This window comes from Egretta garzetta, unplaced genomic scaffold (genome assembly GCF_000687185.1).
Source record: "Egretta garzetta isolate BGI_Z169 unplaced genomic scaffold, ASM68718v1 scaffold368, whole genome shotgun sequence".
In the NCBI taxonomy this organism is placed as follows: domain Eukaryota; kingdom Metazoa; phylum Chordata; class Aves; order Pelecaniformes; family Ardeidae; genus Egretta; species Egretta garzetta.
In genome coordinates, this window is record NW_009260684.1 from 144776 (window position 1) to 163789 (window position 19014).

General features: G+C 46.7%; 1 protein-coding gene across 1 annotated transcript in view; it reads left to right on the forward strand.

Annotated features, from left to right (window-relative positions):
* Positions 1-222: 222 nt before the first annotated feature.
* The window catches only part of PHACTR4 (phosphatase and actin regulator 4), a 68860-nt gene continuing 50068 nt past the window's right edge, over positions 223-19014 (forward strand). The window contains 1 exon segment of the mRNA XM_035901219.1: positions 223-278. The gene's annotated coding sequence lies outside the window, so the exon portion shown is untranslated.

Consider the following 19014-nt stretch of genomic DNA (forward strand, 5'->3'; position numbering starts at 1 on the left):
TGCCGTCCTCCGGGGGCTCTGACTCAAAGTAAACCCGGGTTTTGCATCAGCGCTGCCCTCCTGCTGCTGTCGGTGGGAGCCCTTTCGCCTTCCCGCAAGTTCTTCCGAGGCGCTGCCCCTTCGGTGTTTCTTTGTTTGATCTCTTCTCTCTTAATGTTGGCTGAAATTTGAACCGTCCCTGCTGTGCTTTCTCTTTTAATTGCCTTTTCCTTCTGTTTGTGTGCAGATGAATTATTCACCTCCCTGCCTTGCGTTGGGTTCTGTTTGTCCAGGTGAAGGTAGGTGAGGGCTTGGTGCCTCCCTCTGGGGCTGAAGGTACTGGGGAAAACATCGAGTGATGTGCGAAGGTGCTTAACCGAGGCTGAAATGAAGCAAAAAAGCTCCTCTTCTCAAACGTTAGGATGTTTAAATGTTGCTTCCACAAGCCCAGACAGGGGAGGGGGAATGCTTGTGATTGCTCCTTTAACACGTAAAGAAACCTTGAATTCTCCAGGGGTGAGTTTTAAACTTGAAGGTTTGCCTTTGAAAAATGAGAGCAACGGCAAGTCCTGGGCAGAATCAGGTTTGCTCGCAAAGGAAGGGGAATGATGAAGTTTTCTGTGCTCTGTTCTTGGCGGGTAAAGGATGGGTTCAGCTGAATTCGCTTGATGTGCTGGTGTTGTGGAAGTTGCACGGGAGTGTCATTAAATTCCTCTGCCTGCTGTGATTTCAGTATAAATGCCTGTTGCTCTTCAAACATACCGCTTAAATTAATCCCAATTGCTATTAAGAGCAGGCAAGACCTAAAGTTGTAACTTCACATCGTTTAAATTCCTTCTCAAACAACGGTGCCAAAAAGGGGGAAATAAAGCCAAAACGAGGCCACTTAACGAGGGAACCTAGTTGGCACACGGTTATGCCAATTGAACGCCCGGGAGGGTGATGGTAACAAACCCCTTTTCCCATCCAGAGTAGGTTTAAACTTGTGCTTCCCGACAGTGCTGGAAACGACCACACTGGTCTGCCCTAAATTAGCGTGGTTTCAAGTGTGTCAGTTTGTACTTTCCCAGGGCTGGCTTTGTTCTTGGATAATATCTCGGAGAGTGTTTTTGTAAGGAATGTTTCCTTGCTGGACTACCAAGAAGTGGCTGGATGAGCTGAATCTGAGGCCCAGAGCATCCTCGAGTCCTGGAAGATGGGGAGGGGGAGTCCTGCTGGGAGTATGGGGCAGCGCAGAGAGGCTGCCGCAAACAAGGGGAATGTGATTGCGTCCTTGTTTTCATGCCGCTGGATCGGTAATCTGTGATTATACAGCCTTCTACTTCATTCAATCACTGGTTAATTTGATTTCCAGTTTAATTTGATGACAGTTTTGAGAGCCAAATCGCTTGTATTTAAACAAATGGCTTCTATTTTGATCAGATTTCATTGTGTTTGGCATGTGTTGGGGCATTATATGTATTAAAAATCACTGACACTGCAGTTCCTGCAGGTCTATTAGTTGGTGATGAATATTCAGTTACGAGCTATACAAAACCCGTGTCTAGCAGGGAGTGGAAGAGGGGAGGCTTAAAGCAAAACCCACGCAATGGTGGAAGTTTGCACTGATACTGTTTTTTTGTTGCTGGTCTAAGTGATGCCATGCGCGAAGCAAGTTGCAAATATCCTTGGGGTCATCTGGGTCACCTCAAAGCATGTTCATTTTTCAGGCAAAACCAGATCTTTGGGCTGCAGGGAGCGTAAGGAAGCTGGTTCGGCTGATGGGGGCAAAGATGTCACCTTGTTCCTGCTTCCATTAAAGGTGGGAGTGGAGTGTGTGTAGTGAGGAGATGCTTCATGGCATTCCGAACTGGTTCCCTAATTCTGTTTAGTTGGGGTTTTCTGCATCCGTGTGGGGTTTTTGTGAGTGTAAGAATGCTTTTTTTTTTTTTTTTGCTGGCAGGTTTGGAGCCGGTGGAAAACTAATGGATGTGCGACTGCGGCAGCGTTAGGCCTTGGCTTTGTGTCGAGGGGGGAAAAAAAAGCCCTTTCAGAGATCTATTTTTATCATTTAATTAGTAGCTCTTGCTGACTTGTCAATGCTGTGGCCATAACTATTTCCAGTTCTTTTCTGCGCAGTGGGGTCACGCGTTAGTCAGGCAGTGAATGCACCAGCAGTTGTACCCTTGGCTGGCTCTGGCTCTCAGGGGCTTTTAACTCCTTCTGAACTGTGCCCCCAAATTCAAGGGCAGATCCCAGGTGAGGAGTCAGTGTGTGGATATACAGAATTTTGTCAGTCTTCACCTGAGGGTCTCAAAGTGCTTTCCAAATGGTGACTGTCCTTCATTTTTCCCTGCCCTGGAGGACTTTTTGTAGCTCATGAAGAACTGAGGTGTGGAGGTTGGTGTGATTTGCTGATGGCTGGGTGACAGGCTTGGGATCGTAGGTAAAAGACTGCAGATTTCCTCATTCTGGTTTTATCTGCTGTTTTTGAATGACTCAGGTCAATCTCTCAGGACTGGAAGGTGATGGTGCAAAACCTCTAGCGATGGCTAATTATGCGTTGGTATTTATGCTCCTTGTGAATGAGGGATTGCTGTTGTCCTGATTTCTAAATGACGAAGCCGTTAAGCTACAGATACTCTTTCTGGTGTTGCTGGATCTATTGTTTGTGGTGGCGACTTGGTTTTGATTATCAGCTGTGCTGAGATACGGAGCTGAGAGGCAGCTTTCGTCCCCAGCTACAGCCTGGTTGTCACACTGTTTGAATTTCTTTGTTTACTGATGACTGTACGCTCTTTCCATGGGTTGCGCTGGGGAAGGGATGGGGGAGGGAGGACTAATTATCTCCAGAGAGAGGCTTTTAATGCTGTTACTCAAAGGAACAGGCTTCATCTCCTAACTGAATGAATTGTGTGAAATAACATGAAGCACCGGTGTCAAAGATATGAAAATTGAGAGCAGTCCAAATGATTTCTGTCTGCTGAATCCTGGAAATATATATTTTTTTCCCCCCTTCCCCCCCCCCAAGCTGTTGGCTAGCAGCAGCAATCGGCGGAGGAGGAGGGAAACGGGTAAACAGATTGTTAACTTTATTCTTTTCTGTTTGTGCTTTTGGCATGCTGATTACAAAACACGGTTAAGAGTTGCGTACCTCCCAGCTGCACAGCTGAGTTCAGAAGTCGTGATGGGCAGTGCATTATCACGAACTAATTAACCATGGCTGCTGCATGTCATGGGGCAAAATAAGGTGCATACTGATGAGGTCGGTTTGTGCAAGCCTGGCACTTCTCTAGCTCCTGCACTAAGCTCCCAGTCTACTCCAGCTGCCTGCCTTTTGAAACAGATTTGGTAAAGATCATTGGACTTTGGTAGAGTCTAAAGGCACTTAAACCAGAGGGTTTGAACCCGTTTCACTTTGCCAGCTCCAGAAAGCTTTTGCTATGAACCTCTTTGCAGACGAGTGAGGTCCTGGCAGCCAGGTTTTCCTTTAGTTAACCCACCTGCAAAAATGAACCCCTTCATTAGAGCTGCCTTGCCATAGACTGAGTTGCCTAAAATTCATCAAGATTAATCCCTGCCATTGATTTTAAACTGGAGGCAGCCCCTTATGGGCTTCCTGCATTGCCTTACACTTGTCTGCGGGAGGGTTGAACCTCTCTGAACGTGCCTGCTTTTCGCCCCTAAAGCCAGTTAGCTTTTAAGGGTGCAAGCAAGAAAAAATTGGCCCGAGTCCTGCTGAGAAGCCTGGATTTGTGAACTTGGATCAAAGTCTGAGGCACTGTCTTGTTTGGTGTCTGCACAGTGTTTAACACCAGGGCATGCTCGGGGCTCTCGGTGTTATAAACACCATGTTGCAGAGGGTGTCTTAGCAGAAAAAAAGGTTATTGCTAGACACGGCCTTCAGGGAGGAGGTTGGGCTTGCAAGCCACATCGCGGTGGGTTTGCAGAGACTGTGCTCACGAGGTGAAGTTTCCAGAGGTGCTTATGGATGGGGGAAAAGCCAAAGATCGTCGCCTTCAGAGAATTTGAGCATTGAACAAAGCATGTAACTGTCTAAGCCAATTTTAAGGGGACTTTGGCATTCGCTATGCTCGCATGCCTTTGTGAAGGTTGCGTTCTCTTGTTTAATTCTTCTCTCCTACTTAAAGTCAAATCAGTAATGTTTGTCACCGACTGAATTCGCTGGTATGGGTCTGGGGTAATTGGCTGTTCCAGCGGTGCCTGCTGGAAGTGTGATTTCTAGCAATATCATTTCTGCCTTGGCCACAGCTCCCCTGCAGATGCATGAAAGCGCTGGTGCTGGTATGTTATTGATCGCTTTTGTGTCCAGAGCTCTCTAAAAGTTTTTGCAGGTTCCATGTGCCGCCACGATCCGCAGGAAGCAGGTTTGCAGGTACAGCTATTGCCAGCAAGCCTTCGTGTCCTCGTGCGGGAAGAGACTTCAGCAGGTTTACGCAGGGATGGAAGATGGGTCAGGAGGGTTTGGACTGGTCTTCACTGGCTGAACAGGCTGCCTCAGGTTCTCTGGGAATGCATTTTGAAGCTGCTCTGCTGCAATATTGACAGTGGAAATCTGGATGGACCCACAGAATTTCAGTTACTGATCCTGTATGGGGTGACCTTGTACAGCCTAGGTTATCTTTATCGGCTGGGACCTAGAAGGGGGAAGGTAATAATTACTGAAATAAGTAATAGGCTGTCTGATTTTGTACTAGGAAGGTTGGTCTTTAATTGTTGGGGATATTAAGTCTAGTCTGTCTGGTGCAAACCAGGTGTAATTTATTGCTGGTGGGAAACAGCAGAAGTAAGAAGAGGGCTGTTAAGTCCATTTGGGTTTGTTCCCCTGTAAAGGGTGTTTGTGTGGTGCCAAAGAGAGGACAAATAATTAGAAACAAAGTCTTTATCACTTACATTTTTTGATTAGTAGCAGGTGAGAAGCGGCACATTCCCGTAGGGTCACTGAAACTTCATTTACCTTGTGCTGAGAGTTAAATTAGTGCTTATATCCTGCTCCTGACTTGATCTGTATCCTGTTCCTCCTGGCTGTGGATCGGGGCCAGAGGTGAGCAAGGTCACAGAATTTTTCATCTTGTACTTCCAAATCAATTTTTAACAGACAGTCCCGCAATTATCGACAGAAAGAACTGAGATTGCAGGCATGTTTAAACATGACTTCTCCTGGCTCAGCTGCGCCTTTTTAGAGTAATATCAGCCTTTGGGTGGAATTGTCAAATGAGTGCTGTCAGGCGCTCTTGGCTTGTGCTATTTTACAGCAGTTTTGAAATTAGCTATGGCTTTAGGCCATCTGGCTTTTCTGTTACCTGTTCAGAACAAAGTGAGGACAGTTAATAGAGGGCCAGCACAGGCAGAGCGGCGAAACTTGAGGAAAATTCGTGTCTGGTAACCCAACCTGACACCCAGTGCTGCAAGAAGGGGTTTTGCTGCTGTTATTGCTCTGTTTCACTTGTCTTATAAATACTGGATTTTTTTTCTGAACATGAAGATAAATAAGGTTTGCAGGGAGGGAAGTTCCTGAGCTGGAAAACTTCGCTCGTGCACGGGCTGCTCAGTTGCTGTTGCTGACATCTGGGTTCAGGTGGGCTCCTTCCAAACTTCACCCAGCGATGCTGTTATTTGGGAGCATTAAGAAAGTATCCAGCTTCTTTGAGGGGTACAGAGGGGCTTACACAGAATGCATCTGGTGGAAAGAAATTGGGGAATTTTCAAGGTGAATTTAGTAAGTAGGCTTTGTGTGAGGGGTCTTGAACGTGGTGTGGTGCAGTCTGGTCACCAGCATTAGGCACGTGGAAACCTGCGTGAACACATCAGGCTTGGAAAGCAGGACGAGGGAGTGCTGCGAAGGCTGCTGGATCTTCCAAATCAATCTGACACTAGTGATTATGTTAATCAGTACCATTTCTCATCTGCTTTTAGCTTCAAAATGAAGCCTTCAATCTATATCCTAATGACTGGGTTCTGTCTAGCTATCAACTGGAGTGAGGACAGGGGAATTAAGGATGCTTGGGTGGACAGGAGGCCTAATTTAGCTCCCGGCTGTGTTGCTGCCGGGCTGTTTGATGTCAGGCAAGTCACTTATTCCTGTACCTGTTTCAGCCTCCTGTCTACCCTCTCTAAGATTACCTGTACTTAGTGAAGGCGTAGTCATACTCGTGTTCATAGCTAGAGGGACGTATTAATGCATCTCAGCCTTAAGGGCTGTAATTAGCAGCCAGGTTCTACTGGTCTGGGTCCCATCAGACTACGTGTTGTACGCTGGGTAGATTGGGCCTTTAGTAAATAGAATATGAATAACAGGAGGAAGCATGTGGCCGAGTAGCAGCTGTGTGTTGGGTAAGCTGGGCAATGCAGATGGGTATTGCTGCTGTGCTCTGGTTGAATCAGCAGTGTTCAGGTAGTTGTTTCTTAATTTGCACCATGTCCTATATTTTGTGAACGTGTAATTTGAAGTTTTGGCTCTTTTTTTTTTTTTAATTGGAATGTTTTTCTGGGTTTCACACTGGACTTTTCTACCTGTGGATCTTGGTGTCTGTGTTAAGTTCCTTTGCAGGGGAGGATTTTTCAGAGCTTTCTTAGTGTAATAGGAACAAGTTTGCCTTGATTCTTCAGTACATTACTGCTGCTCTTAGAAAGTGGTGTTTATAAAGTTGCTTGTGCTATGTTTCAGTGTGGAAAGGGAGGTGGGAGAAACGAGAAGAAATCTGTTTCTCCTTTAATATGAAATTGTATAGGTGATGCTCTTGCATGGAGAGAGCAGCAGTCTTTGCATAAACACTGGATATATTAACATTTCTAACTAGTAAATTTATGGATAATCTCTTCTTTTGGAGGATTTATGCTGATTTGAGAGCATTAGTCTCTGGGAAAATTAAACCTCTTTTAAATCTACTTTGTTGAGACTGGGGAACTGCTGGTAAGCCCTGCCATCTTCCTCCAGCTTTTCTGCGGGCTTGATTGGAAATGCTGTGGAGAGAGACACAGCTGGTCCAGAGGCATCTGGGGGCTGGGTTTAGGTGTTTTATCCAGTTGTGTCAAAATGGATTTGGAAACTGTTCGCTCTGCTCCTGTAATGAGCGCGTGCAGCTTTGAGCACTGCCAAAAAAAAACCCTCCATACAGCCCAGTGAAAGATTAAATTTTCACGGGAACTGTGAAGTGTCTTAAAGCCGCTCGTCTGCACGATGCTGTAGTTTTGGGATGCTGGGAGTTGCTGTCTTCGGTGACCGAAATGTCAGGCTGTCTGCCAGTGCCAGGTGCTTCCACGATTGCCGAGGCATACCTTTGTTTCAGGGAGTTGATTCATGGCCCTGTGTATTTAATCATAGTTTCTATAGCAGTTAAATCTTTAACGAGAGGGTGGAGTTCACTTTCAGTTCACTCCGGGTGTTTCGTGGATGTTGTGGCTGATTCCTTAACTTGTTCTTGCTGATCAGAGTCATTTTTATAGGGGGCTGATGTTGAAGGGCATTCTGCGTTGTGGTGCATGTAGTAAGTACTGGAACAACTTTAGGTTTTCTTTAATAATTGGCACGGACATTTCTTTAGGTTGGTTTGTACCGTGCTGTGTGGCTGCATTGGTAAGTAACTGCAAGGAGTAGGATTCCTTATGTTGGTGCGAGATGTTCTGCTTACTAGCTTTTGATTATCAGTGAAGATAGTAGAACTACCTGATCGTATACTGACGGGTGAGGGTGAGTCTTCCTGTGCTTTCTGCAAATCATTCCCTCCGGGTTTGACAGTATCTGCTGGCTCTGAAGTTATTGGGACACTCTTATACAACTGCAGGTTTACTAAAAGCTCAAATTCTTGGGTATTTCCAAGGTGACTTTGCTGTGGGAAGCTATTCGAGCCTTCATTCTTAATGCCAGTAGCAAGGGTTTTGATCTGCATAGTCAAGGTAACGCGGAGGATAGTGCTGCTTTGGGTGTTTAAAGCCACATGTTGTCTTGCTCTCATGTCCTACAAAAATGTGGTGTATTTTTGTACTTTGAGCACCATGTTGATCCTGGGAGATGTTTGTTAGCTGAACAGGTCCTTGGTGGGCAGCTCTTCTGGGCTGGCTGGCCGTGCTGCTAATGAGTTGGGCTTCAGCAAAGCCTCGTCTGAAGCTGGTGTTAGTGGTTGCTCTCGGGAAAGCGGGATGGCTTGTGCTGTTGTTTGCCTGCATCGATCGTCCACGCTGTTCATCCTTGCACCCCTTTGGAGTACGCACGCTTGGAAAGCAAACAAAGCTTTCTCATCCAAATTTCTGGTTCTGATGTGGCACGTGACTTGCCGCTGATAACGAGGGCAGTTGAAATAGGAGTCTGTTGGGAACGGATTTGTATCTGCATTAAACAGAAGGAGACTGTGGCCATTGCCAACAGCCTGTCAGGGAGATGCTGGTTAGAAATCACTGCGCTTCACTGGTGGTGTGCTGGGTTCACCAGCAGCAGACTGGCTTTTGTCTGTGTCCCCAAGATGAATCGTGTTTGGGGTTAAACTGCTGTTCAAAACCAACCAGCAAAGCAGTTGGGAATGTGGTGCATGAGGAGCTGGGGTGGTTGCATGTCAGCATGCGGCTTGGCTCCATGGGTGATGCTGGGTGTCTCGCACTCCATGGGGATTAGCTCCTGTATTGCTGTAGGTGTCCCTTCCACGCCTGTCCCTTGCAGCTGGAGATCAGCTTTTCCTGTTACATAGAGACTTTGGAGGTGATGTGGAGGTCCTGGGTTATTTGCCTTTTCTGTTACAGCATTGAAGGCAGAAACAGTTTGGTCTTTGCTTCCTGATCGTAGTAGCTGGGACATGAGATCTTCTAAGCCTGCATTTGTGGAGCTTTCTCGCAGTTGCAGTCTTAAATTTGGTGTCCCCACAGGCTCTGTCTATTTGTGGAGCTTTCTCACAGTTGCAGGCCTGAGTCTTAAATTTGGTGTCCCCACAGGCTCTGTCTTCAAAACGCATTGCTTGCTAGTTCTGCTGGTTGATACTGAGGGAGCTGAGCTGCTTTGCAATTGCTGTTTGACTGTGTTTGAAGTAGCCTTTGTGGGGTGAAATGTTTGCTGTCTTTTAGCAGAGTGCTTGTCAAATAGTTTCATTGAGTGCACTCAGATTTTTAACAGATGGGGTAGATTTTTTGTGAGCCTGGGCAACCACAGCAATTGTTTTGCAAGGTGAGACATTTCTGTTTTGACGGGCAGGAGAAATAATAACGTCGTGTGATTCATAAGAGTGATGAGTCTTTGGTTTTTGGATCGGTGAACTTTTTTTTTTTTAAAGGATATTAGCGTTTGCCTTCAAAGAAATCTGATTTGAAAGCCAAACGTTAACAGAAGGAGTTCCTGAGTGGTGCTGATAGGATGGGTCTTGGGGACAGAGCTCTGGGTAGGCTTGAGGGGACTGGAAGAATCGGTGCTTAGGCAACGTGAGCTGCACAGCACCACGCTCACAGATCCTTCCCCTTGTGCTCAGGGTGCGGAGAGGGAGGGTGGCATGGAGGGCAGCGCCACGTGGGTGAGCGGGGGCTCTGCCTGGATTTGGGTCACTGCTGTGCCGGCCACAGCTTCTCCAGGGGCCTGGGAGCTGTGGTGTTAGCAGATCTGCTTCAGGTCTGCTGGGGCAATGATTAACCATGCCGGGAATCCAGTCCTGTCAATAGCCGGTGTTCCAAATGGAAGTGTGCTGCAGGTGGCGAGCGAAATGGCACATGGGGACCACGAGCAGGGGAGAAGGGAGGGAGATTTCGGTCTCTTATGCTTGCTATGTTTGGTGTGTGTTGCAAAGCACTACAGGAATGGCCTCTCGCACTGATTTTCTGTCTTGGCAAAGGCAGCTGCGAGGTATCTGTATGAATAATCAGCAGTCTCTGGTGGCCAGGCGCTCCGTTTGCAGAACGCAGCCTTGTTCCTGCTAAGAATCCAGGTCTAGCCTAAATACCTGCAGGCTTGGGGGATTATGAAGTTGGGGGCAGGTCCTGCAGGAGTGAGCAAGGCAGAAGATCGTCTCCCATTTCAGCATTTTATTGCCTGCTCTCAGGGCTATCGCTTCCTTTGCAAAGGGGTTATTTCCTTCCTGTAACGTGGTATTGAAAGGGAGGAGGGTGTGCAAGAAAGTGAAAATCTGGAGTTGTCTGTGGTGGTGACTGAGCCTTTGCATTTTAAATTTGGTCGCATTTACTGTTCCTATCTGGGGCCATCTGAGGCAGGCTAGATTGCAGGGCCTGATCTGCCATTTGAGAGACGCAGTCTCCCAAAGTCAGAGAGAGAATGCATGTGTGTTTTTAGCAGATTGCAAGTTTAATTGGCCTATGTGTGAGTTTGAGCTGGTTTTGTGGCTGAAGGATTGCTGATTTATGTCGTGATCCCTTAACAAAACAGTTCTTGTGGAGGCAGACTCTGCCATGAGGCTTTGTGTCTCGGCCGCCGCTGTACAAAGGCTTCGCTGGAAGTGGAGCGGGCTTTCTGTGCCGTGCGTGCCTCTTGGGTCCATCTGTCTCCGCTGGCTGAGGGAGAGCTGGAATTTGGAAATGCTTTTAATTGTGTGGAGGGGAGCAGGTGGCTTTCCGTTGCATGGCTTTACAATGAATTGTTTATGCTGGTGTAGATTGGGGTAGGGTTTTGTTTCTGTCTGTTGCTCCAAGAAAATGGGAGAAATGAGGGGCAGAAAGGGTGGAACTGGTTGAACTGGAATTCCCAGGTCATGCCTGGCCTTGGGTTATGAACAGCAAGGTCCTGCTCATTTCAAAACCTGGGGCTGGCAAATCCTGGTGCATTGGGATCTGTTGGTGTTTCGGGTTTTTACTCCTAAGTGTATCGGAGGATTTTAATAATAATTTTGTAGCAGAGATCTCAATCTTGCAAATATGAATAAACAAGGCCTGTTTTGTCACAATATTAGATACGCATTCCTCGCTGTTGGGATGTGAGAATGTCTAGTATGGATACTCACACCTTGGTGACATAACTGGCTCAAACCGCATGGAAAGGTGAGGATGGCTCCTTTCCTTCGGTGTTTGCTGTGGAAAAATGGAATAGAGGAGCAGGCAGGATCTGATGATTCACATCAGATTTTTGTGGTGCTGGGAAGCCTGACTTAATGCCTTCCTAAGCCAGTCTTACCCCTTCACTGTGACTGCAGGCTGCGCTCTCCAGCGCGAGACCCCTGTTTTGGGTTGCAGCTGTGTAAACACCTAAAACTGCTATAGCTGCCGAAGAAGAGGTCCTGTGTGTTCACTCCCTCCCTTTACAGTTGAACAACTCTTTGTGAGCCGTGTGACAAACAAATTGAGGAACTGAATTGGATTAAAACCAGCTGTTTCTGCACCAGGCTGGTTTTGACTGGGATCAGCTGCTGGATGAGATTCCCGATGCCAGCGGAGAGGAGGGCAGGCAGAGCTGCTCGGTGTGCTGCCAAGCGCCTGTGAAACGGCCGCTGTCGTTGCCTTCTGCACAGAGCTATTTTGGGGTTCGAGTGCATTTGCTCTGGTCTGGGTTTGGTGCTTGTGCCTGCGTGCCCTCACCCGGTGCTTGCCACTGAACTGCTCCCTCGAGGAAGCTTTCAGGTTTAGTTGTTGCTCCAGTTTCGTTTTCAGTTCAGACGAACCTGGAAAAGGTGTGACGCTGCAGGCACGGGAGAGCTCCGCTGAACTCTACAGCGTTAGGATGGTTTGTTCCTGGGGGGCTTTTCCTCGGGCCTGTTAATTTTTGTGGGAAGCCTGGTCTTCGGCTCACACAGATGAATGCTTTCTCCTGACAAAAAAGCTTATTTTATCCCAAATGCAGTACCATGTTATATTTTTCCAAGACAGCAGGGAAATGGGAGTGCTTTGGTTCTTTTTGTGGTGCGCTCTCTTGGCTGCAAATACAGGTATGTGACAAAAAGACCTCATTAGTTTGTGCTATGGTAAAAGCTTGGCTTTGCAGCAAGGTAGGTTAATACCCAGACCTAACCCCAGGCCGAAAGGACGGGGAAAAGTGATGGGGAGGGCAGCGGAAGAAATCGGTCACTTCATTCCCTTTGGCTGCTGAAGTGGCGATGGAGCTAGGAAAGTGTTACGATTGAGCGGTCTGAGCTGGTCCCCGCTGCAGAGCACTTACAGCTCAGTTCATGGGCTGCCTTTCCCTGGAGCTCCCTGACCCATCTGGAGGGACCGGAGAGGCTGCAGTTACAGGTTCCAGCAAATAAATTTACAGTGAAGCAAATGCCTGATGGCTGGCAGAGCTCCTGCAGCTTTCTGCGTGCTCGTTCCTCGCTGCTGGGATGCGAGAGTGCAAACCTGTTAAGCGTAAGTCCTGGTGAAAGCTGCGGTAGGTTTGTGTTCGATTGTGCGTGGGCGTTTTACAGCTCGCTGTGTTCTGGGGTAGCTGTTTATTGCTGTTATGCCGCTGTTATGTATCTAAACGCTGTTTTTTGTGGACACCTCTTGGTGAATTGAAGTGTTCCTCAGATGAAGTCATGTAGGAAATCTCCATTTATAGGCAAGCCCCAAAGCTGGCTGACAAATACCCTCTGTGGCCTTCAAGTGAATTGCATCATCTGTCCATCTTTGACTTGTATCAGAGGGGAAGGATACCTATCAATTCTGAAGATTGCTGTAAGCGTCATTAATTTACAGAGTGAAGCTGGGTCTGATCGGATCAAGCTTCAGTCCCTTTTTGCATCCAAACAGCTATTCCTCAGTATCCATTTTATGGCAGAACGGATTTTTCCTTTAATAAACGTGTCACCATCGGTCAGTGTAATCTGCACAAACACTTCCCTTGGCCACCTTGCTACGAGGTGTCCTTTTTAGAACAGCTTGCCTTGATATTTGGAAGTAAGAAGTGATGGTGTGCTGGGCCTTTACCTCCAGCCACGCAATGCCTACGCGCAGGGACGGGGCCGCTTATCTCGCGTGGCAGAGGTATGCAGCCAGTCTGAATGCATTCCCTTGCGTCTGTGCCGAGATGACTGTTGGCAGCGGCGACGTGCTGGGGTTTGTCCCTTAGAAGGGCACGTTGTGTTGGGGTAGGGATGGAGAGGGCATTTGACCGTGGGCTTTCCGTGGACGTGTCTAACGGGGTTGAGTGTTGAACACGAGTGGGTGGGTGTGTGTCGTGCCGTCTCTCCATGGCTAACGACATCTCCTTGGAAGCGTGGGCCACACTGAAAAATCTTTCTTCGCCTTGAAACGGATTATTTCACCACCTGCTACCTTCTAGAAGAACTGAACCAAGGTGTGTTTCACACGACTGATGTCGGCTTTCATTTAAAATGAGTCCGTTTTCCAGCTGTAGGTAAGGATACAGGGATACACTCCTAACATGATTTCAGCATATTTTTACATTTCCAGAAATGCTGTCAGCTTATACTGGTGGTTGCCTGACACACACGCAGCTTTCTAACTCCTGGGGCTTACCAAGGGCTACCTTTGAAGTCTTAAATGCGTAGCAAAGCACTTTTTGTTTATTTCTAGTTTATATGGCTCAGGATGGGTTTAAGTCCTGCTTAGTCTTAATATTTTTTTCTTAATATGCCTTTTCCATATTACATTTTGTAAGTCATCATATTCTTCAATCTCCTTTTCATCTATTTTGTTGCTCTGATAGAGTTAATTCCATTCCCAGAAACCTTCTTGTTTAAAATTTGCTGGGAGTGCTAGTGTAGGTGGAGGAAATGGGGGGGTACTTTTGTAACCATTCCTCATGCTGGCACCTATCAAGAAGTCTTGTTTGCTGAGCAAACCAACAGTTTTCTGGCTTGTCCATACCTGTGCTTGGGAGTGTGTGTGTGAGGGGGTGGGTGTCACAGAGTGTGTTAACGAACCTGCTCTGGTGTCCAAGGACACAGCAGTTGAACAGAACAGAAAGGCGGAATCTGGCGTACAAGAGAGGTCACCAGAAAGTCATAGCTTACAGTTCAAGCTGCTCATTTTTTAAGGATTTTTGTTCCTTATTGGATTTTAATTTCCTTCTGAAGCTCCTAACAGGCTCTTTCTCATATAGGACTTCTATTATATCACCTAGTGAGGTGTATATGATTCTCGCTTAGCTCTTAGATGGATTTATTCAAGGTGATCCAGAGTCAAGTGATCTGACAAACCGCCCAGGTGTACTGGTTCCCGAGGCAGGGCTGTGAGCTGCTGGACGTACCCCAAGCGCTCCCGTCTGAGGCAATGCCTCATGTTTGTGGGATCCTCTGCTTGTGCACTGGGAGCTCGTCGTGCCAGGTAGGCAGACCAAAGAGCCAGCTCCAGTGAGCTTACACTTAATACACCCCATCCGGTAGTGAAACGCTGGAACGGGTTGCCCAGAGAGGTGGTGGAGGCCCCATCCCTGGAAACATTCCAGGCCAGGTTCGACAGGACTCTGAGCAACCTGATCTAGTTAGCGGTGTCCCTGCTCATTGCAGGGGGGTTGGACTGGATGGCCTCTAGGGGTCCCTTCCAATCCAAACCATTCTATGATCTGAAGGCATTTCCTCAGCTAGCGGCTTCTGTGGCTTGGAAATGTGTTTGAGACACTTGATGCTTTCTCCTTCCCCATCCTATCTGTTCCCTGATCTGCTTGTTGCTGTTGAAATTGATTCCTCTTGTTTAATTTTGCACGGTTGGTAGAAGAGCAGTTTTCACTGTGTTGACTTTCTTGGACCAGATCAACTTGCCCGCCTGCAGGGCACGGTGTGAGATTTGCTTGTTCAGTTGGGTGTTTCTCTGGCCATTGTTATGATGGAAGGTCCTTTTGCTGCTGAAGAGAAGCGGTGCTGGTTTGTCGAGTTCTTAACACTGCTGTATGTGTTGGTTGGAAATTGTCATCTCTAAATTGAGAGTTAGGAGAGTGGCAATGAGAGCAGGCTGGAAGAAGCATTCCCTTCATGGTGGGGTTTCAGGAGATCACTGCCTTTTTTTAAGATTAACCTCCCTGAGGTTTGGGGGAGTGCCTCAGTCCAAAACCTCCAACCAGTCTGAAAGATGAATAACCATGTGTGAATTAGCAGCGGTATCTGTCCCTATCCTGAAGCGTTTAGAAGAGCGTTAGGAAAGGCTCAACTTTCCCCTGAGATTAGAATCAACTTGGGGCATTTTAGGTCAGATTGCTGTAGTAAGCACAATCCTCACACAAACAGCATTGCTGCTTCAAAAACTTTGTGCACAGTAATGAGAACGACAAGTTTGGTTTTGGTTTTTTTTTTTTTTTTTTTAAAGGAAATGTTCTCGTTCAAAAAACTTTATGGGCTTATTTTCACGGTGGGATGCCTTGCTGCCTGTACGTGTTACAACGGGTTTGCCAGATCAGTAGTGGGAATTAATTTCTCTGTTTTCCTAGTTATGGCTGGGGCACCTTTTTATTAAAGCTGGAATTGTGGAACACAAAAAGACTAAATTGCCTGGGGAGGGTTTCTTTAGGGAAATTTCATACTTCAATCACAAGTAATTAGAAATTACTGTAGTGAGACTGTGAAGGAAAAAATAAGGCTACAACTGAATTACAAACTCCACCTGAACTGCTCAAAGTCTGTACCACAGATGAAATTCAAGTCTTCCATAGATGCAGCGATGTGATTCCAGAGTGTCCATTCAGAAAGATTTAATTTTAAATAGCTGCGCTGTCTCCAGTTAAGGAGTGTTGGCTCGGCTTTGTGTTTTAAGTTGATAAAGACACAGTGCAGGTCTCCTCTATCTCCCATTTTTTGCAAGTGAGCATGTTGCATTGCCTTTCAGTATGGAATTTGATTAGATGTGCCTGTTTCACGGTGACAGCGTGGGGTTTAATCGGGTTGCGTGTACCCTGCGGTCTGTTTATCCCAGGAAGCAGTCGGGCATGCGGCAGGGAACGAATGGGTGAAGGTGGCTTGGGAAAGACCCATACGGCAGGACTGCGACTTTGGCTGCTGCCTCAACCGCTGCTGGCTTTTTCAGTGTTCAGGTGAGCTTTCCGACAAATTCGTTTTAGTGCTTTGGTAACGGCTAAACTCATCCCTGTCATTTCTTAGAGAGAGGCAAAAAGAAAATGCTGGGCAAACTGGCTTTGCAGCGGCCGAGACGAAGAGCGGCCTCATTTCGGTGAGGAAATGGTGGTTGCAAATGAAATCGTCTATCGAGTCATAATTACAGGGGCATTACCACAGTCTTGCAATGGGTACTCGGCTACTTTGTTTTCATTGAAAGTTTGACGAAAATGGAAACCACAAAACTAAGGTGAAGGCGGTTTGTATTTTACCCCAGAAGCCAGAGGTAAATAAGTAACCCTATCATTACCCGCCTTTTGGGTGCGTGTTATAGTGCAATGCAGACACAGATTATATATAGCCCGGATGATATGTGCAACCCACAGTCCCCAACTGCATGCCTTAATGGTAGGGCAAGGATGGAGGGTTTTGTTGCTGACACATCCAAACCAGCCCACTCTTACGCTTCGTGGCAGATGACTGCAAGCAAAGGACTGAGTTTATGTTTCCAGTGGCATTTGTCAGGTTAAAATGGATTTTGTTCATTAGATGCAGTTTTTCTTGGGAGGTCCTGTTGGGTTGTAAAAGTAGCTTTTTGCTACTTTAGAAGCCGTAGGCTTCCTCAGAAACAGTAAAGCCTTTTCGCTGAATCAGTGCTGTGTGCAGCGCTGAAACCTAATGAATGTGGCAATTATCTCTGATCAGCCTTTTGTGGCAGAGGTGTGAGATTCTTCATTGGTCTTTGTACATATTCTGAAAGGCTGGAAAATAATTGTTCAACTTGGTGGAAAACAAGTAACTTCCTACGTACAGTTGAGTGCAAGTTGGCAGGTGCATTTGTTTCTATCGTGAAGTTGCTGTCGTGTGTCTGCTTGCTTTGCTTTGCAGTGTTGGATCTTAGCTTCAGATGAGCTGTCCCACGCGTTTGGGCTGCTGCAGCTTCTTCACCCTGGAGTCAGTAATCCTCTAATTTCTGATCGTGTCCGTGGTTCCATACGGATAGAGTCGGTTCGAGGTTTTTCAAGTAAATTGGAATTCCCTGTGAGGTGTGGTACAAGAACAAACTGTTGTATGAGCAGGTATGTACTGATCACAAAGGAATTTTAATTTCCAACAAGCCCTATTGTACTGAAATCAGTTGTGCAGAAAGACATGATGGAAACGTGCCAGTTCCAGAGCTGAAAGGAGTGTGGTGCTGCTGGGGCTGGGATTTCACAGGAGCTGCAAGCCAGCCCTTAGTTGCTTGTGGAAGGAAGACCTTCTGCAGCCCTGTCTCTACCATGTTTTCTCCCTTAAAAAAAGCTGGGGTTAGTGTTTTTGTGGCAATGCAACAAGCTGGAAAAGATCTGGGTGAAAATGAATCCTGCTTTTAGGCGTGGCTTAAGGCAGTTGGGCTGACTTTTGGGTTTGAATCTTAGATGCTCAATGCTTAATATGTTATGTGTTGCTTTATAGCCTTCAAGAGAAAAAAAATAGGTGTCTCGAGACTTTCTGTTCTTAATACTTACAGGTCTGAAGAACAGGGACCACACTCCTGAATGCTTTCCCTTTACGCTAGTAGAACCCTCTCAGAAAGGTGAATTGGACTCTAGGCATTTCCCGATCTCCTGTGTGCTTCCTATTATCACACTAATTAATTTATACAGCCCTTGCTCTGGTGCAGAGATTGGGCTGTGGTCTAGCTTTGCAGGGGCTCAGCTGGTGTTTCTGTAGCTGGCTCTGGATGCTCTGGTGCTGTGGTGGCTCGAGCAGCCATATCGTTATTCCTAATGTGGGACTTGGGTAGTCAAGAATTCCATTTGTCATCTCGTGCTTTTCGGAAAGAGAGAGAAATAGGAAGTACAGCTTAGATTTTGGGAAAATGAGCTCTGCGCTTCAAATGAATAATAGAATCATAGAATGGTTTGGGTTGGAAGGGACCCTTAGAAGTCATCTAGTCCAACCCCCCTGCAGTAAGCAAGGACACCGCTAACTAGATCAGATTGCTCAGAGCCCCGTCCAACCTGGCTTTGAATGTTTCCAGGGATCGGGCTTCCACTACCTCTTGTTCCATGTTCGTTGTTTTTTGCTTCCAGAATGCTGAAGCGGGTGCTGGTGGAACCGGTTCATTTTCTTAAGTCCCACCATGCAAAAATGAGTTGGGTACTCGGATAACTGGGATGCTCTGTGGAAACTACTCCACAGATACATCAGTTCTTTTCCTTCTCTCCTTTTGGTGTGCCCAGACTTTTCTGGGCAATAGCAAAACGCGTGAGTTGCATTCTTCAATATAAGAATTTCTTAACACTCACTTTTTCGTATGTGTTGATAGATGAAGTAGCGTGTTTTGGTCCTGTGAATGTCTAGAACATCTTTAATATCCTGGTTTTAATTATATCAAGCTTGGTCTTCTGGCTTTTTTAAAAATGCAGCCCTGGGTTGCTTTTGGTTCTCTTCTCTGATCTCCGTAAACGGGGCTATTTTGTTCACTGTGTTATAATTAAATGTACATCTTCCCCTCTTGAAAAGATTTCTGCCGTAGAACTGCTTTGCCGCTGTGGTGGTGGTGGGAAGTCTGAGTGTTTGTGGTTCAAGGGTTCGGTGTTGAGCCTTCTTGCTGAGCCAAGCTAAAATCTTGACTCTTATGAAACTTTTCCAAGCTGAAGCCTGTGTTGCTAAATGTTGGGCAGACAGCTGATGAAATGGAGGTTTCAGAGGATGGGGCACTAAATACCAGCTGTGTGCAGACATGTGGTAACCTGCAGGTGATGAGTGCATCTGTCAAGCCTTGGAGGGAAAAACTTCCACATCGACCCAACAGTAGAGGTAAATCTAAAGTTTTACAGCCTAGCTGTCAGTCAGGAATCCAGCGGGTTAAATAGCCTCTTGTTCTTGGTGACTTAGGGCTTCCATCTTTTGGGATTGAGGAATAGCTGTGCCTTCCTATGTCCTTTTGGATGCTCTTACTCCTGTGTCAGCTTCCACGATAATAAGAACAAGAGCATCTGTCCTCTGCACGAATCAACCATTCTGCTTTAATTTTACCCTCTGCTTTTATCAGGAAGATAATTTTGGTAGAGCTGCTTCAAGGACAGTGAGCAGGGAAGATGGTTTGCTCTATTCACGCTGCAGGTTCCCCCCCCCCCCCCCCAAA